The following is a 16,491-nucleotide window of genomic DNA, read 5'->3' on the forward strand; positions in this document are numbered from 1 at the left end:
GTTTTGCTAGATGTTTACCAGTTGCAGTTAATTTTTTCTTTAAATTTAAAAAAAATATTTATTTATTTATTTATTTATGAGAGAGACAGGAGGAGAGAGAAAGAACCAGACATCACTCTGGTACATGTGCTGCTGGGGATTGAACTCAGGACCCCATGCTTGAGAGTTCAACCCTTTATCCACTGTGCTACTTCCCAGACCACTTATTTAAAATTTTTAATTTATCTATTTATTATTATTTTCAGTAGAGACATGCAGAGAGAGATACTGATAGGGACCAGAGCACTGAAGTTTCCTTCAGGGGATGAGCTTGAACCGGGTCATGCACATGCTGAAGTGGCGCCCTATCCAAGTGAGCTATGTCACTTGCCCCAGTTAAAATTTTCTGCTGGGGCTGAGTCTCCTCCTCCTGGTCTGTCCACTCCTGCCTGACTCTTTGCTTGCTTTCACCCGACCCTCCCCTTCCTTTTCCATCCTGTGTCTATTTCCATCCTATAACTGCTTTTAACTGCTAACTTTTTCTTTTCTTGGACTGATATTTCTTTAACTGTGGTCTTGTCAAAATACAGACCATAGGATGTTTAGGCTTTGCATAAGTGACAACAGAATCATGCCTCTGCCTCTGCAGTTAGGGACTTACTTGTGTCTAGTAATGAAGAACCTGTTTTTGAAATGGATATTTATATTTAGCTGCTAATTTTAATTACTCACATAAAAGATACCCCAAAGTATAATTTAAAAAGACATAGAGCTGGAAAAAATATATGGACTGCCATTCCTTTGGACTGCCTCAGAGATATATCTATAAACTATGCTCAGAAGATGAATATGCTTCAAAATGAGATCAGTCTACTCCAGCATTTATCAAATGCCTAGGATGAGTCAGGCACTATGCATTACACTTAGGGGAATAAGTGTGACTGATATATTGATCTAATATGACCAGTGGGTTAAAAATCAAAGGAAAATCTTTATTTTTTATTTCTCTCTGACCTTTTAAAGTGAATTCAGTAGGGGAAAAATATGTAAGTCTCTGAAGAAAACTTGGACAATTTTTCTGCTGGCTGATGTCCCCCCTCAGTCCCTGGGTGCGAAAAGTCCTTGTTACACATGATTCTTAATGCCCATACCCCTTCTCCCACACATTCAGCTTGATTCTAAACTCTCTGGTCTGTTGGACAATCTGACATATTAGTTGATTCCTTTCCTTGAGAAAAAGGACTGGCCTCTAATAAGTATGTTCTAATCTCTCTTTCTCATCTGTTCTCAACCACATTAAATTGCTCAAATATTACTTACTCATGGTATTCATATTATATCCCAACTTTGTGATTTATATTTGGGCATTGGGAAGAGGAAGAGTAGGTCCCTGTAGCATAGAAAAAAGAAATTTCACCGAAGAAATAACTTTACAACTCTTCTCTACCCATGCTGAGCCTCCTTTCTACTCTTCATCTGATTGAGGTGATCAAGAATTATGCAACCAGTTGATAGGGATCCCCTTTTTGAATTCCTCAGAGTGGTGTGATAGCTGACTTCTGTGCAAAGAAGCATCTATTTTATCTTGAAAACTCAGTTAACATTTTAATTTTAACATCTTGCTACACAAAAATAAAAAAGATAAAAAAAAAAAAAAAGCCTCTGTTCTTGGGAAATTTAGAGAAGCCTAAAGGAGACAGGGCTGTGTAAACAGATCATTTCAATGTAAAGTGACAAGTGTGAAAAGGGAAGGCACAGGGTACAGTGAGGACAGGGAGAGACTGCTTCTATAAATATTGCCATTATTTTTCCTCAAAGATTATCCAGAGGCAGGCCATAGACTAAAAAATGAGACTCTGGGTTGGGGGTGGGGCAAAGGTTCTGATCCCGGAACATGATGGCAGAAGACCTAGAGGGGATTGAATTGTTATGTGAAAAACTGAGAAAAGTTACACATGGACCAACTACTGTATTGTACTGTTGACTATAAACCATTAATCCTCCCACCCCCCCAGTAAAGAAAAATAAAGAGGAGTCTGATAGATAAAAACGGAGCATGTGATGTCTTCTTGGGGGTGGAGAGTAGTGGTGAGGGGGGACTTCATGCTGCTGAACAAATGCTACTGATGTGCCCCCCCTCCCGTTACTCATTGCCTGGGGGAATGATTAAATTATAGGTTCTCAGTAATACTGTATAATTAGTTAAAGTGGGTAGGAAAAGGGCCTTTTTTTATAAAGCCTTGAAAGGCCGCCCAGAAATCTTGGCAGCTTTGAGTAAAAATAGTAATCCTCCCGGGAGTGGGGCTGTAGCGCAGCGGGTTAAGCGCAGGTGGCGCAAAACACAAAGACCGGCAAAAGGATCCCGGTTCGAACCCCGGCTCCCCACCTGCAGGGGAGTCGCTTCACAGGCGGTGAAGCAGGTCTGCAGGTGTCTATCTTCTCTCCTCCTCTGTCTTCCCCTCCTTTCTCCATTTCTCTCTGTCCTATCCAACAACGACAACAACAATAAAACAATAAGGGCAACAAAAGGTTATAAATAAATAAAATAAAAAAAAAATAGTAATCCTCCCTAAAGTTGCCTGTGGGTATTGTAGAACTAGCCAGTTGAAGGGTCTGAACACTTCAAATGTGACTCCCTGCTGTGTGCTGGGCTCTGAGGAGGATGGGGGGGCAGCGACTGTGTGGAGGACATCTGGACACACACAGCCCCAGGTTCTACACTACCCGCCTTCCCTCCTTCACGTCCTATCCAGTTTTCTCTTCCCAACTGCAATAAATAGTTCATTTTCCCTGCACCTCCCTCCTCTCAGTTCCAACATAAAGCAAGGAGGTCAAAATACAAGGAAAGTATTGAAAAAGTCTAAAAAATGGACTTTCCCCTTAATGCTGCTAAGGCAGGGAAGAAGGGAGCTGTGGCCAGTTAAGATGTTGACTGAATTTATGCTGCCAAGCCCTGGGACCTATTCCAGCTGCATGTACAAATAAGTGTGATCCACTTGGACTGGAGTATGGCTCTATGCCTCAGGCTCAACAAGGCTGTGGTAATTTCAGTTGTGTTACTTGTCCCACGTAGTTCTTCAACTATCCCAGATATTCAGAGTTATGAAACCAAATTCCACCTGTCAAATCTCTAATGTGGAAGCAACACAGACCACATTTCCCACTTTGGAGAAGATAGCTCCCATGACCAGACACCAACTCAGAGCAAAAATGTAGCATTTTATGTAGGAATTGCCATGTTGGTGCTTCCCAGGGTTCCCTCAGCCCATCTCAGTCTTGAGCCTGGTGATCTCTGGGAGAAAATGGTCAACTTGCCTTGAGTGGGAAGAAAATGACCCAAATGGAGAATAAATAACATCCTAGTCACTTTTTTTTTTTCACCAGAGCACTGAGCAGCTCTGGTTTATGATGGTGCAGGGAATTAAACCTGGGACTTTGGAGCCTCAGGCATCAAAGTCTCTTTGCATAGTCATTATGCTATCTACCCTTACCCTCCTAGTCACTTCTGACTTCTCCTGGACCCTTTGTCTTTGTCCCATGGTCCTTCCTGGATTTCCTGACTGAAACTACTGCATCTGCTAAAATGTGAACAATTGATCTTGTCCTTGATTTGGGTGAGAGAGGCCTTTAAAAGGAAGAGAAAGTTAAGACACTGCAAAGGTAAAACTAACAAACCAAGTTTCTTGTTCTAGTGTCTTTCCTCTAAAGCAAGGATCTGGTTTGACTGGAGCAGCTGAAAAAGCAGCAACCTGGAGCCCTTTCCTCATCTCCCTCTGGCTTAGTGAGAGGCAAAGGGAGTAAGTCACTGGACTAGGGAAACTGAGAAGGCCTTGCTCCTGCTCCTGGCAGAATTCTAAAGCCCTAACAGGACCTCTCTCTAAAATTCCTCCCCTAACTTATTTAGAATAAAGCACAATTTATTTTCCCAGTCATCCTGTTTCTTTAAGCCTTTTGATAGGAGAAAAGGGAACTAGCATTTTTACTGTATTTGCTACATACCATTCACTGTTCTGCAAATATTACACATATTGTGAAGAGTGGTACCAATTGATGAAGGTAGTTCCTTCCTTACTCCTTAAATATTTCTCCGTAGAATTTAGAAATGATGTCATAGGGGCCAGGTTGTGTCACACCAGTAGAGTGCTCATGTTACCACTGCAAGGTTCAGCCCCTGGTCCTCACCTGTAGGGCGGAAGCTTCATGAGTGGTGGAGCAGTGCTACAGGTGTTTCTCCTTGCTGTCTCTTTTTTTCCATTTCTAACCTTCTAGAAAAAAATAGCTGCTAATGGAGACCCCCAAATCTTCATCTGTAGTATTCTTGCATTTAGGTTCATGATTAGTCAACAATTTGTTCTGTTTTATATCTTAACTTTTTTTTAGCTACCAGGTTCCAGATGCTACCACGATGCCAACTTCTCTGGGCAGATGACCCCATCAATGTGTCCTGGAGCCCCTCCTCCCCAGAGCCCTGCCCCACTAGGGAAAGAGAGATAGGCTGGGAGTATGAATCAACTTGCCAATGCCCATGTTCAGCAGGGAAGCAATTACAGAAGCCAGACCTTCCACCTTGTGCACCCCATAATGATCCTGGGTCCACACTCCCAGAGGGTTAAAGAATAGGAAAACTATCGGGGGAGGGGATAAGATATGGAGTTCTGATGGTGGGAATCCTGTGGAATTGTATCCTTCTTATCCTATGGTCTTGTCAATATTTCCATTTTACAACTAAATAAAATTTTTTTAAAAAAAATAGCTGCTAAGAGCAGTGGAGTAGTGTAGGCACTGAGCCCCAGCAACAATCCTGATGGCAAAATAAAAGGAGAAAAAAAGAAAGCCCTAAGCATTCACATGATAATAGAGCCCATGAATGACTTCCCACCTCCATCTATTAGCAATAAGTCAAAATATTAAACCACATTGCAAAAAAATACATTGTTGCTTGCTGTGGTGGCAGCGGTGGGACGCAGAAAAAGGAGGTTTGGAGCAGAAAGGGAACACAATCCTTTATTCGCGTGGGGACCTCAGGGTTGGGGTGGGAACACAACAGTTGGGGCCACTTGGAGCTAGCCAAAATGACCGCCTCCTGCTATGCGCCGCACCCTTCCGTCACAGAGGTAAAAAGTGGGCAAGAGAACGAGGGGCCGAAGAAGAAGGGCTTTTATGGGAATAGCTCTCGTGAGAATGAGAAGGGGGAGGAGTAACCATAGCACTCCAGGGCAGGATAATAACTTTTTCGGGAATGGGAATGGGGAGAAGTAACCAAAGCACTCCAACTATTGGGGAATTGACAATGCCCTGAGGGCACAACATGGCAGAACAGGCGCTCCGAGAATGTCCCAACTCTCGCAGGAACTAGCAATAGCCTGAGGGGACAACATGGCAGATGTGACTGCATCTGCACAATTTCCCAGCAATACATCATTTAAAAAACAACAACAAAAAACCTTCTTTTTTTCCTGGGGAGTTCTGGGTAAGTGTATTTGACCTTAACTTTGATCCATGGTCCCTTTAAGTGTGTTGAGCAGGGGTGGGAGGAACATGCCTGCTCTGCCATTGTCTTAAAAACAAGCTCAGTGGGCATAGTGAGTGGAAGTCCAGTGATGCTGACCCAGCATAGCTTTCTTTGGTTCATCTCAATAACTTAGACCCCTGGACAGCAAAACTTTGTAATTTGTCTTTCTAAATTGTTCAATATCTTTAAAACAAATTCTCTGGATAACCGTTAATGTTGATTCTTCCCTAATGAAACTATAAATCTTACTTTTAACTTCCTATAGGATTTCATGTTCTGTAATGAACATGAAACCTTAGTGATAGATACTGGTCTCTCTTATCATATTGGTGTCTATAAGGTCTGCTGGATTTCCTTTCTTTCTCTCTCCCTCCCTTCCTTCATTCCTTCCTTCCTTCCTTCTTTCTTTCTTTCTTCCTTTCTTTTTTCTCTTTTTTTCTTCGACAGAACAGAAAGAAAATGTGAGGGGAGGGGAGATAGAGAGGAAAAGAGAAAGATAGACACATGCAGATCTGCTTCTCCGCTCATGTAGCATCACCCCTGCAGGTGGGGAGTGGGGGTTCAAACCCCCTCCTTGTATATGGGGAAAGCTTTGATAATGGTAAAGCAATGATGCAGGTGTCTCTCTGTCTCTCTCCCTTTCTATCACCCCCTTCCTTCTCAATTTCTGACTGTCTCTATCCAATAAATAAAGATAATACAAAAAAATTAAAAAAGCGGAACACTACTCAGCTCTGGCTTATGGTGGTAGTGGGGATTGAACCTGGGACCTCATAACTTCAGGCATGAAAGCCTTTTTATAGCTATTTTGCAGTCTCCCCAGCCCTTAGTTATCTGTCCTGTCTCACTGGATTCTGTGTCTCTTTGGTCTTTATTTGATTTTCACAATGAAGTACTTTTTAGTTTTATTTTTATTTACCCTACTTAAGACTCATTGAGGTTGCTAAATTTAAAAAGTGGGGTCTTTCACAAGTATGAAAGTAAATCTTTTACTTTTGCCTTTCTTTCATTCTCTCTTCCTGGACCTCTGACAAGCTATATATGAAAATGTCTCATTTTTCATGTGTCTTACCTTCTCTTTCATATTTTTAATCTTTGTACTGCATTAGACATAATTCTTCTACTAAAAAAAAAAAGGCTCTTTCATTTGTATTTGATTTACTACTTAACCTGGCCAGCATGTCTGAGATTTTATTATTCCTCACTTCTAACTGTTCTGCTTGGTTCTTTTCAAACTTTTGGTGTGTGATTTTGTTGTCATTGTTTTCGTTTTCCACCACCAGGGTTATCACCAGGGCTTGTATCTGCACAGCTCCAACATTCCTCTTTTATTACTTATTAGATAGAGACAGCCAGAAATTGAGAATAAGAGGGAGATGAAGAGGGAGAGAGGCAGAGAGACACCTGCAACACTGCTTCACCACTTATGAAGCTTTCCCCCTACAGACAGGAGCTGGGGACTTGAACCTGGATCCTTACACATGGTAACACGTGCGCTCAACCAGGTGCGTGGCGCCACCCCCCAGCCCTGCTCCAGCATTCCAGGGGACCAATTTTTTTTTCCCTCTAAATAGAAGATGAGAGACACAGAAAGATAGGAAAGGAGGGAGAAAGAGAAGGAAAGATAGCAACATGGCCCCACTGTTCCTGAAGTTTTCTCCCTGTAGACATCCCCATATGGTAGCCCTGGGGTTTGAACCCAGGTCCTCGTGCATGGTAATTTTATGCAACGTACTGGCTGAGCCACCTACTGGTTATGTCAAGTTTTTGGTCATATTTAAAATCTCTTGTTTGTCAGTCCAGCTGTAAATCTTCTCATTTCTCTATTTTAACATACTTAATGCCCTTAGTATCTGAATTATTTTCCATTTCCAAATCTGCTTCTTGTTTGTATCACTCCTGTTCATAGAACCATTTTCTTGTGTACTTTGTAATTTCTTCACTGTGAGTGTGTGTGTGTGTGTCTGTGTGTGTGTGTGTGTGTGTGTGTGTACTGTTTTGATTTTATTAGCTGCAATTCTTTGAGGCCTAGGTTGGGAGTACATTTCCTCAGAGGACATTTGCTTTTAGCTTCTATTAAGCATTAAAATGTCACCAAAGAAAAACCTTCACATTTAGTTCCTAGCGTGGTATTGTTTGGGAGTAAAGGTGTGTGAATTCCACCCTCAGTGACTTATTGGTAGAAACACGACCACCTGGAGCCAAATTGTTGTCTTTTAGGTGGCGGATGGAAAAGGTTCTAGCTTATGTGAATCTCCAGTTAGAGTTCCTAGCTCATGTGGCCCCTTACTTCTGTCTCTGAAACTCTCTATGGTTCTTAAAATAGAAGTTCTGGGTGTGTATTCAGTACTCTCTCACATTTCTGAACTTGTAGACTCCCCTTCATTAAGAGGACTGTCAGGATCTCTGTGGCGTTTATCATTGGAGAGAATTCACATTGCCCTCTCTTTGTTTCATCTGTTCTGGAAATGACCAGGTTATCACTGAGTGCTCTTGCCCTCCTCTGCAGAAGGAAGGTCAGGAGAGCAAGGGGATGAAGGTGAGGAAGAGGCCCTGCTGGAACTTACAAGCAGCATAGTGGCCTGGGAGGTGGTTCAGTGGATAAGACATTGGCCTCTCAAGCATGAGATCCTGTGTTTGATCCCCAGCATTGCTTATACTAGAGTGATGCTTTGGTACTTTCTCCCTCTCTTTCACTAATAAATTGATTGGGTGTGGGGGATTGGGGGAAGAAGAGCAGCCTAGACAATAGCCAGTCATGCAAAAGAAGCATTTCCAAGCAGTAAAACCTCACTCCTGTGAGGCCTAGAATATCTCTCTTGACCTCCAGGTTGGAAGACAATCAGGCTGTTTTGGTGTGGACCACACAGACAGCTCTTCTAAGAGCACAAGAGCCTTAGTGAGAGGTTCACAAAAGGTCTGGAGTGTGTTTATTACTGAACATAATAGATAGGTTATGCTGCTGACTGGATCTGCGGGAAGTGTTTTCTTGTCCACTAGAGTTAGAGAAACGGAAATAAGGGCCTGATTAGGAAGAAGACTGGTTGTCTTGACTTCTGTGCCTCTGGAAAGAGGTGCACAAGAGCTGATGACATGCTAATGTGTGCTTGGTGAACAACTGGGACAGTTACAAGTAGAGCAGTTTAAGAACACAATAGAATGTCTTTGCTGCAACTCGAATATCATATATGGAAAAGTGTCTACTAACATCCAATATTTCTCCCAAGTTTCAGGCAAAAGGTAGCACCAGAGAGAGAAGGATTTCTTCAGTCTACATCAAACTGGGCATATTGTCTTTCCACAGGTTATGGCTGCACAAAACATGAAGCTGGGAACAGTTTTGAACACTTGGGTTTACAAGATTTTAGAATTAAATGATATAAAGTGTAAATAAAATTGAATTAGGTTAAAATAAAATAGTGTAGTAACTAAGATCATGAAGACTAGAGATCACTAGGTATGGTTTGTGCCTTGCCATACATGTAGCCTAAGCTTGAGCTCTGGCAACACATGGGTGAAACTACAGCACTAGAGGAAGCTTCTGTGCTGTGGTAGCTCTTCTTCTCCCTGTATCTATATCTATATCTGTATCTGTATCTGTATCTGTATCTGTATCTGTATCTGTATCTGTATCTATATCTATATCTGGTGGAAAAACAATGAAACAAACAAAATAGACCTCTCCCCTGCCAAAAACAAAACAAAACAAACAAACAAAAAACACTAAGATCACGGATGATGAAATCTCATAGTAGAATCTGATCCTGCTCTGATTTCTTAAGGGTAAGAGTTGAGTTACTCAATACTGGGTCTCAGTTTCCCCACCTAAATACAAAGCTAGTAGTACCCAACATTGTTAAGGGGAGGATTAAGTGAAGCTATATATTCAATAAATGTCAGCTATCATTGTTGTGATATTAACAGTATCTTTTTAAAAATGTAATATCTTTATTATTGAATAGAGACACAGAGAAATTGAGAGGGGAGGGAGAGATAGGCAGGGAAAGAGATAGAGAGATACCTGTTGCCCCCTGCAGATGGGACCAGGGGTTTGAACCAGGGTTCTTGTATACTCTGATGTGTGTACTTAACCAGGTGTGCCATCACCCAGTCCCATAATAACAGTATCTTTAGGGACATACACAGAATGTCTGACTGTTGCAAGCCAACACAAAGCCCAAGGAAACTCAGATTACAGTACTGCATAGCTAGATACTCAGCAAGGACTTTGTGAATCATCCCACCCTTAGTAGTATTCCCCAAATCCTCAACTCTCTATTTCTCTCTCAAAGTGGTTACCCAGTCCGGTTATATATACATCCAGTGAGGGGAAACTGCAATCTTTATTTATTTATTCCTTTTTAAATATTTTATTTATTTGGATAGAGACAAAAATCAAGAGAGAAGGGGGAGATAAAGAGGAAAACAGGGAGAGAGGGAGGCAGAGGGAGGGAGGGAGAGAGAAAGAGAGAGAGAGAGAGAGAGAAAGAGACAGAGAGACCTGCAGCACTGCTTCACAGTTCGTGAAGTTTCTACCCTGCAGATGGGGACTGGGGGCTTGAACCTGGGTCCTATACATTGTAACTTGTATGCTCTACTCATTGTCGCAATCTTATGCCAGTTCAGGGAGGGCTGGGGGAAGTTCCTCTGGATATGAATCTAGAGCCAACCTCCTTGCATTTATATCTATAGCTGTGACTCTCCCAGAGTTCTGGCAGGGAGGCACCTTTCCTCAGTCCTCATAACTGCATTTAGTCTTCCCTGAATTTAATGATCCTAGTACCTCCAACTGGTTTCCAAAAGACATCTCTAATCACCTCGCCTCTGTGTTTTCATATCCAGAGGATCTATGGTTTTCTACTGAGATTATATGTCCGGAGCTGTTCAGGTTGGCACAAGAGAGGCAGAATTTTATTTGCATCAGAAAGGTGCTTCTAACCATCCCATAATTAATACACAGGACAGCTCCAGAAACAAACACCTATCCTGCCCACATTGTCAATAGCATTCAGTAAGCTTGAGAAACACTGTCCAAAATATGCACTTTAAAATTTATCAGTTTGGGAGTGGGGGACACCAGAGCATCACTCTGGCACACATGATGCTGGGGATCAAACTCAGGACCTCATGCTCCCGTGTCCAACACTCCAGCCACTGTGCCACTTCCCAGGATGCCTAAATATACACTTCAACCAGTGTTTTCCAAAAGTGCACTCCAAAAATGAAATGTGTATAGGGAATGTTAACTAATATCACCATTGACTAACATTACTTTCTTAAAAATTATTACTAAACTAGCTTAAGACGGGTGGTTTGCAGTTAGCAGTTAGTTCGAACTCCCCTTGCAGGGGTTGCTGCTTACTCAGCATACATGGGACCCATGTGGTCATTCAGAAATCACTCGCTGTGGACACCCTCTCCTGGTGAACCTGGAGGCAGCCTTGCAGTTTTTTCCTACACAGTATTCTAGGCCACCACTGTTAATCACTCAAAAGAAAACAATGTGCAAGGTAAAAACTATTTGCTGAGTACGTCTTCCTAGTTTTATGACTGGGGATCAGGGGTGACATAATTCTGTATCTGTGATTTGGAAGACCCCCACTCCCACCATCCTGTTATAAATCCTAGTGGCAGCTTAAAAGAGGCTCTTTCAGCTTTCTGTGCCAAAGCACCCAAGTCCTGTAGTTCCTTCCTTCCTTCCTTCCTCCATTCCTTCCTTCCTTCCTTCCTTCCTTCCTTCCTTCCTTCCTTCCTTCCTTCCTTTTTGCTTGATTTATTGTTTGATAGGACAAAATTGAGAGAGAAGAGGGTATCGAGGAGGGGGAGAGAAAGAGAGACACCTGCAGCACTGCTTCACAACTTGTGATGCTTTCCCTTGCAGGTGGGGACTGGGGGCTTGAACCCCAGGTCCTTGTGCACAGTAACACGTGCACTAAATCTGGTGTGCCACCACCCATCCCCTATAGGTTGTTTCTTAAGGTTCCTTTCCCAAACATGAAACCATGCCACCCGCTATCATGAAAATAAGGGGGACAGAGTGGGCTGCCCAGGAAGGGAGCCCCTCTCCCATATGCTGTCCTCATCCTCCATGGACTAGTTTCTCCTGTCTGCCAAGTTCCCCCCGACCTTCCTTAGAACACTTTTTTAAAAGCCCTTTTTAAAAATACACTATTTTATGTATTATTTATTTATTTATTTTAGATAGAGACAGAGAGTAATTGAGGGAATGGGAAGATAGAAAAGGAGAGTGAGGAGGGGGCCGGGCTATAGTGCACCCAGTTAAGCACACATAGTATGAAGTGCAAGGGACCGTGCAAGGATCTGGGTTTGAGCCCCCAGCTCCCCACATAGAGGGGGAACACTTCACCAGTGGCAAAGCAGGTCTGCAAGTATCCATCTCTCTCTCTCTTTTGCTATATCTCCCTTTCCCCTATCAATTTCTCTCTGTCCTATCCAATAAAACGGAGGGGAAAAAAGAAGAAGAAAAAAAAAGGACACCAGGAGTAGTAGACTAATAGTGCTGGCATTGAGCCTCAGCGATGACCCTAGAGGCAAAAAAAGAAAAAGAAAAGGAGAGTGAGACGAAGACACCTGTGGTCAGCTTCACTGCTTATGAAGCTTCTCTCCTGCAGGTGGGGACTGGGGACTTGACCTCAGTCAGGTCTTTGTGCACAGTAATGTGTGTTCTCAGCCAGGTGTGCCACCCTCCAGGACTTCCTTAGTACACTTTTCACAAGGAGAGAGACAGAGCAGAGAGAGAAGATACCACAGCATCACTCCACTACCCATGGAACTTCCCAGGTGCCATGGAGTATATGATAAAGAGGCTCCAAAAAAGAGGCTCTCATCTAGTAAGACAGGCATTTTACTGGAGAAGCTATCTCCTGGTCCTTTTCATTTATCTTTATGAAAGAGAGAGGGGGGAGAGAAAGAAACCAGACTACCACTCTGGCTTCACATGAGTTTCAAGTTCTTTTTTTTAAGCTTTTTTATTTTTATTTTTATTTATTTCCTCCAGGGTTATTTCTGGAGCTCCGTGCCTGCTTCACAAATCCACTGCTCCTGGAGGCTATTTTTCCCCTTTTGTTGCCCTTGTTGTTTTATCATTGTTGTGGTTATTATTGTTGTTGTTGTTGTTGGATAGGACAGAGAGAAATGGAGAGAGGAGGGGAAGACAGAGAGGGGGAGAGAAAGACAGACACCTACAGACCAGCTTCACAGCTCATGAAGTGACCCCCCTGCAGGTGGGAAGCTGGGGGCTCAAACTGGGATCCTTACACAGGTCCTTGCGCTTCATGCCATGTGCGCTTAACCTGCTGCACTACCACCCGACCTCCAAGTTTCAAGTTCTATCTATTGAGCCAACTACCCAACACTATCAGTTTTCTCATTTTATGGGAGAAAAAAAAAGAAAAATTTTCTGGATAGTTTGAAATAAATTTCTTCAATTTCAGCATTCTTTATGAAGCTAGTCATTTCAGAAGTTTGCCAACAAAGCCACATTTGATCTATTCATATATTTACTTGATTTACTCAAATAATCATCTTCGTATATTTAATTTAAAAGCAGAACTTATTCTGATTGACTGTGCATTTTCTAATCTAATCTAGCTCTTGATATTCTGGTTATCCATCACACAAGTGGAGGTAAGCCTCTGATCTATAGGAATGTGGAATGACTCAGTTCTGTCAGTATTGGAGGAGGCAGAAACTAGAGAACCTAGAAACCAGTAATGTCTGAATCAAACAAAGGGTGCTTTATGCCTTCCAGAATGAGTTTCCTACATCATGTGTAGCAGGCCCAGAAAGCCCTTGTTTCTCCAGTGGAGCAGAGGACACTTGCAGGGTGAGGGTGGCCTTCTGACATCTGGAGTTTTTTCTAGAAGAGCAGCCCTAACAGCATGAGTTCAAAAGTTTGGCTCATGGGTCTGAGACCTGAATCTCCCAATTCTTTGCTGTGAGAGCTTGCTCAGTTACTTAAACTAAGTCTTGCATTCCCTCCCATAGAAGAAGGTGATGGCAGTGGACCTTTCCACATGACATTGTAGAGATTGAACAACACTATGCATAGAGCTGGCACACTAAAATGTACCCTATAAGCATTATTGTCTTAATCACCCTCGTGAACTTCTGATACAGTGATAGTTTGTCCTTATGAGGGAAGCATTGCCTGGGAGAAAACTCAGCAACAGTGTATAGGGCATGAGTGCCCAAGGTTCAGGGCTTGATCCCTAGGGTTACATATGCTAGAACTGAGGGGTGCTCTGTTCTCTTTCAAAAAAAATATTAATTGGGAATCAGGCTGTAGCGCAGTGGGTTAAGCGCAGTTGGCGCAAAGCACAAGGACCGGCATAAGGATCCCGGTTCAAGCCCCTGGCTCCCCACCTGCAGGGGCATTGATTCACAAGCAGTGAAGCAGGTCTTCAGGTGTCTATCTTTCTCTCCCCTTCTTTGTCTTCCCCTCCTCTCTCCATTTCTCTCTGTCCTATCCAACAATGATGACAACAATAATAACTACAACAAAGAACAAAAGGGATTAAAGAAATAAATATTTTAAAAAATATTAACTGATGGGGTGGGTGGTGATACACCTAATTGAGCACACATGTTACAATGCTGCAGGACCCAGGTTCAATCCCCCAGTACCCACCTATAGGGGGAATGCCTCATGAGCTGTGTCTCACTTTCTATCTCCCCCCTTTCTCTTGATTTCTCACTATGTCTATTCAGTAAATAAATGTATTTTCTTAATATTAGTTAATTTTAAAAAGACAGTATTTCTGTCATATTCTATTTATTGGTAACTCCGTGATCTAATCAGTCTGCTTCAATATATAGTCATAGAGCACCAATTAGTTTGCATGCAGGAGAAAGATCACATGAATTTTTCCCAAGGCAATAGGACACAGAAGAGAATAACAACTTCAGATATTGAGACCCAATGTGCTTTTATCTTTTTTCAGTTTTGACTAAACACCTACCCTTGGAAGCACATCCCAGCCGGCCCTCTATTATACCCATCTTCACAGAGCCCACACTTGCTCGTAGCGCCCTATGTCAGAGTCTCTGTTCAAATGTTCTGTGCCCCCTGAAGCAATTTATGCTTGGCTGCTCATGTTTTCTCCTGAGGTGCCAATTATTGTCTCTGTCAGAGGGTTATGTATGGCCTGTTGTTTCTCCCATATGTCCTTGCTACCTTCACTGTCTGATTTTGCAGAATGTGAGATCATTCAGAAATGCAATGCAGCCTGGTTTATCTCATATGCCTGGTGTCTTCTGGGTGCTGCAGCAGACAGTAGTAGCTGGAGCAGAGACAGGTAAAAGGAGCAGGGCAATGGGCACCCTTGGGTGGTATGCATGGCACTACTCCCTCCCTTCGAGGCCCCTGAAAGCACCTGCCCCCAAGCCAGAGCACTAAAGTGTGGTGTTTTGGTTGTGACTTTACTAGTGTGACAGAAATACATCTCTTCTTTGAGTTTCTGTCTTGGAGAGATAGACTCTGCAGCTAAACATATTTCTAAACATATTTCTGAATAAAGTTCTTCTCTGGTATTTCTTTGAAACTTAGAGATATACTCTGATTCCTCCTCTTGAGTTAAATATTTCCTTCTTCCCTAGAAAAATCTATGAGACGGTATTGCTCTCTTTCTGGAGGCCTGGCCACATTTTGTCTGATGCTGTTGCAGTGGTATGTCTATATGTGTGAAAGTGTGTGTTTATGTTGTGTAAGCATGCATGTTTTACCTCGATTCATTCTTGTGCTATTAAAGTGTTGTGTATCCATGTACACTGTTGTAATGTGTGATGTAATGTGTGTGTGTGTGTGTGTGTGTGTGTATTTTGGTGCTAAAGCTCTCTGAGGACAGGCACATTGTTTCCCCTTTATATTCCTTCCATTATCATCCAGCACAATGTCATCCCCATAGCCAGTACTATATAATTGCTTAATACACAAAAAATCTCTCCTGCCCCAGCACTGATTTCATCTTGGCCCTATGTAAGGGCTCTCTAACAAATGTGCACTGTGAATTCCAATGCAGTATCTTAGAGGACATCATTCTGCATTAAAATTTTTCCTGTAGCATAGTTATTGGAAATTATTCTAGGGAAGTAATAACCAAGAAGCAGTGTAAGAACACCTCTTGTGGAATATTATATTCATCTTTTAAAAATTAATAAGAAGACAGGAATTATTTAATTGGCTGCTCTTGATAGTTCCTGCTTCTCTTTTCAAGACTCTGGAGGGTGAGCTGTTTCCCAAATCATTCAGAAGAATCCTCAAGGTCATTTCTGCTTAGATAGGGAAGCTGTTGACAGACAGGTCTCTGGTAGAACAGTGATAGGAGCATGTGGTCCTGGGGATGGGGTGGGTGTGGAGAGGAGCTTAATTTCTCTGGATGAAACACACAACTTTCACTGTCCCCTTCATATTGGTGAGAGTGCAGTTAGGCCCCTTCTTAGAGAGTGGAGCAATCTCTAAATATGTGAAGGCTTGTGATGGAGGATCTGTGTCTGTTTACTGTGACTTGAGTACAGGAACCAAGGGGAAGTGGGGGAAGACTCAGGGGAGAGAAAGAGAGAGAGAGAGAGTGCCGGGGCCAGCACCAGCAGGTTATTAGGGTAACCTGAAAGATGAGGGGTGTTGGCATGGAATGAGAGATGCTGAATCAAACTCAAGCAGACATCTCTGTCATACTCAAGCAGAACTTTTATTTTTATAGTCTCATAAGGCTTAGATCATTAAAATAAAAATCACCAAGGCTTTGATTATGAATACAAAAATCACCAAGGCTTTGGTCACTAATACATAAATCACCAAGGCTTTGATTATTAAAACAAAAATCTCCAAGTAAGAACAGCACAGGTAGGGAACACCTCCTGCTTTGTGGAACATTCACATTCCAGGGGCACTTTTCTCCCTAGAGATCACATCACAGCTTCTATGTCTTTTGTTATTCCTGTACCTGTGTGCTAGGCAAATGTCCTATTGATAAAGATTA

At 42.5% G+C, this 16,491-nt stretch overlaps 1 protein-coding gene across 3 annotated transcripts in view; it reads left to right on the plus strand.

Annotated features, from left to right (window-relative positions):
- The window catches only part of VTCN1 (V-set domain containing T cell activation inhibitor 1), a 75,352-nt gene that overhangs the window by 15,603 nt on the left and 43,258 nt on the right, over positions 1-16,491 (plus strand). The window contains exon 2 of one of the 3 annotated variants that reach the window (XM_060201811.1): positions 14,709-14,808. The exons of the other annotated variants lie outside the window; for them this stretch is intronic. The gene's annotated coding sequence lies outside the window, so the exon portion shown is untranslated. The remainder of the gene's footprint in view (positions 1-14,708; positions 14,809-16,491) is intronic. 3 annotated transcript variants of the gene reach the window in all.

The sequence above is a fragment of the Erinaceus europaeus genome, chromosome 11, assembly GCF_950295315.1.
Source record: "Erinaceus europaeus chromosome 11, mEriEur2.1, whole genome shotgun sequence".
In the NCBI taxonomy this organism is placed as follows: Eukaryota; Metazoa; Chordata; class Mammalia; order Eulipotyphla; family Erinaceidae; genus Erinaceus; species Erinaceus europaeus.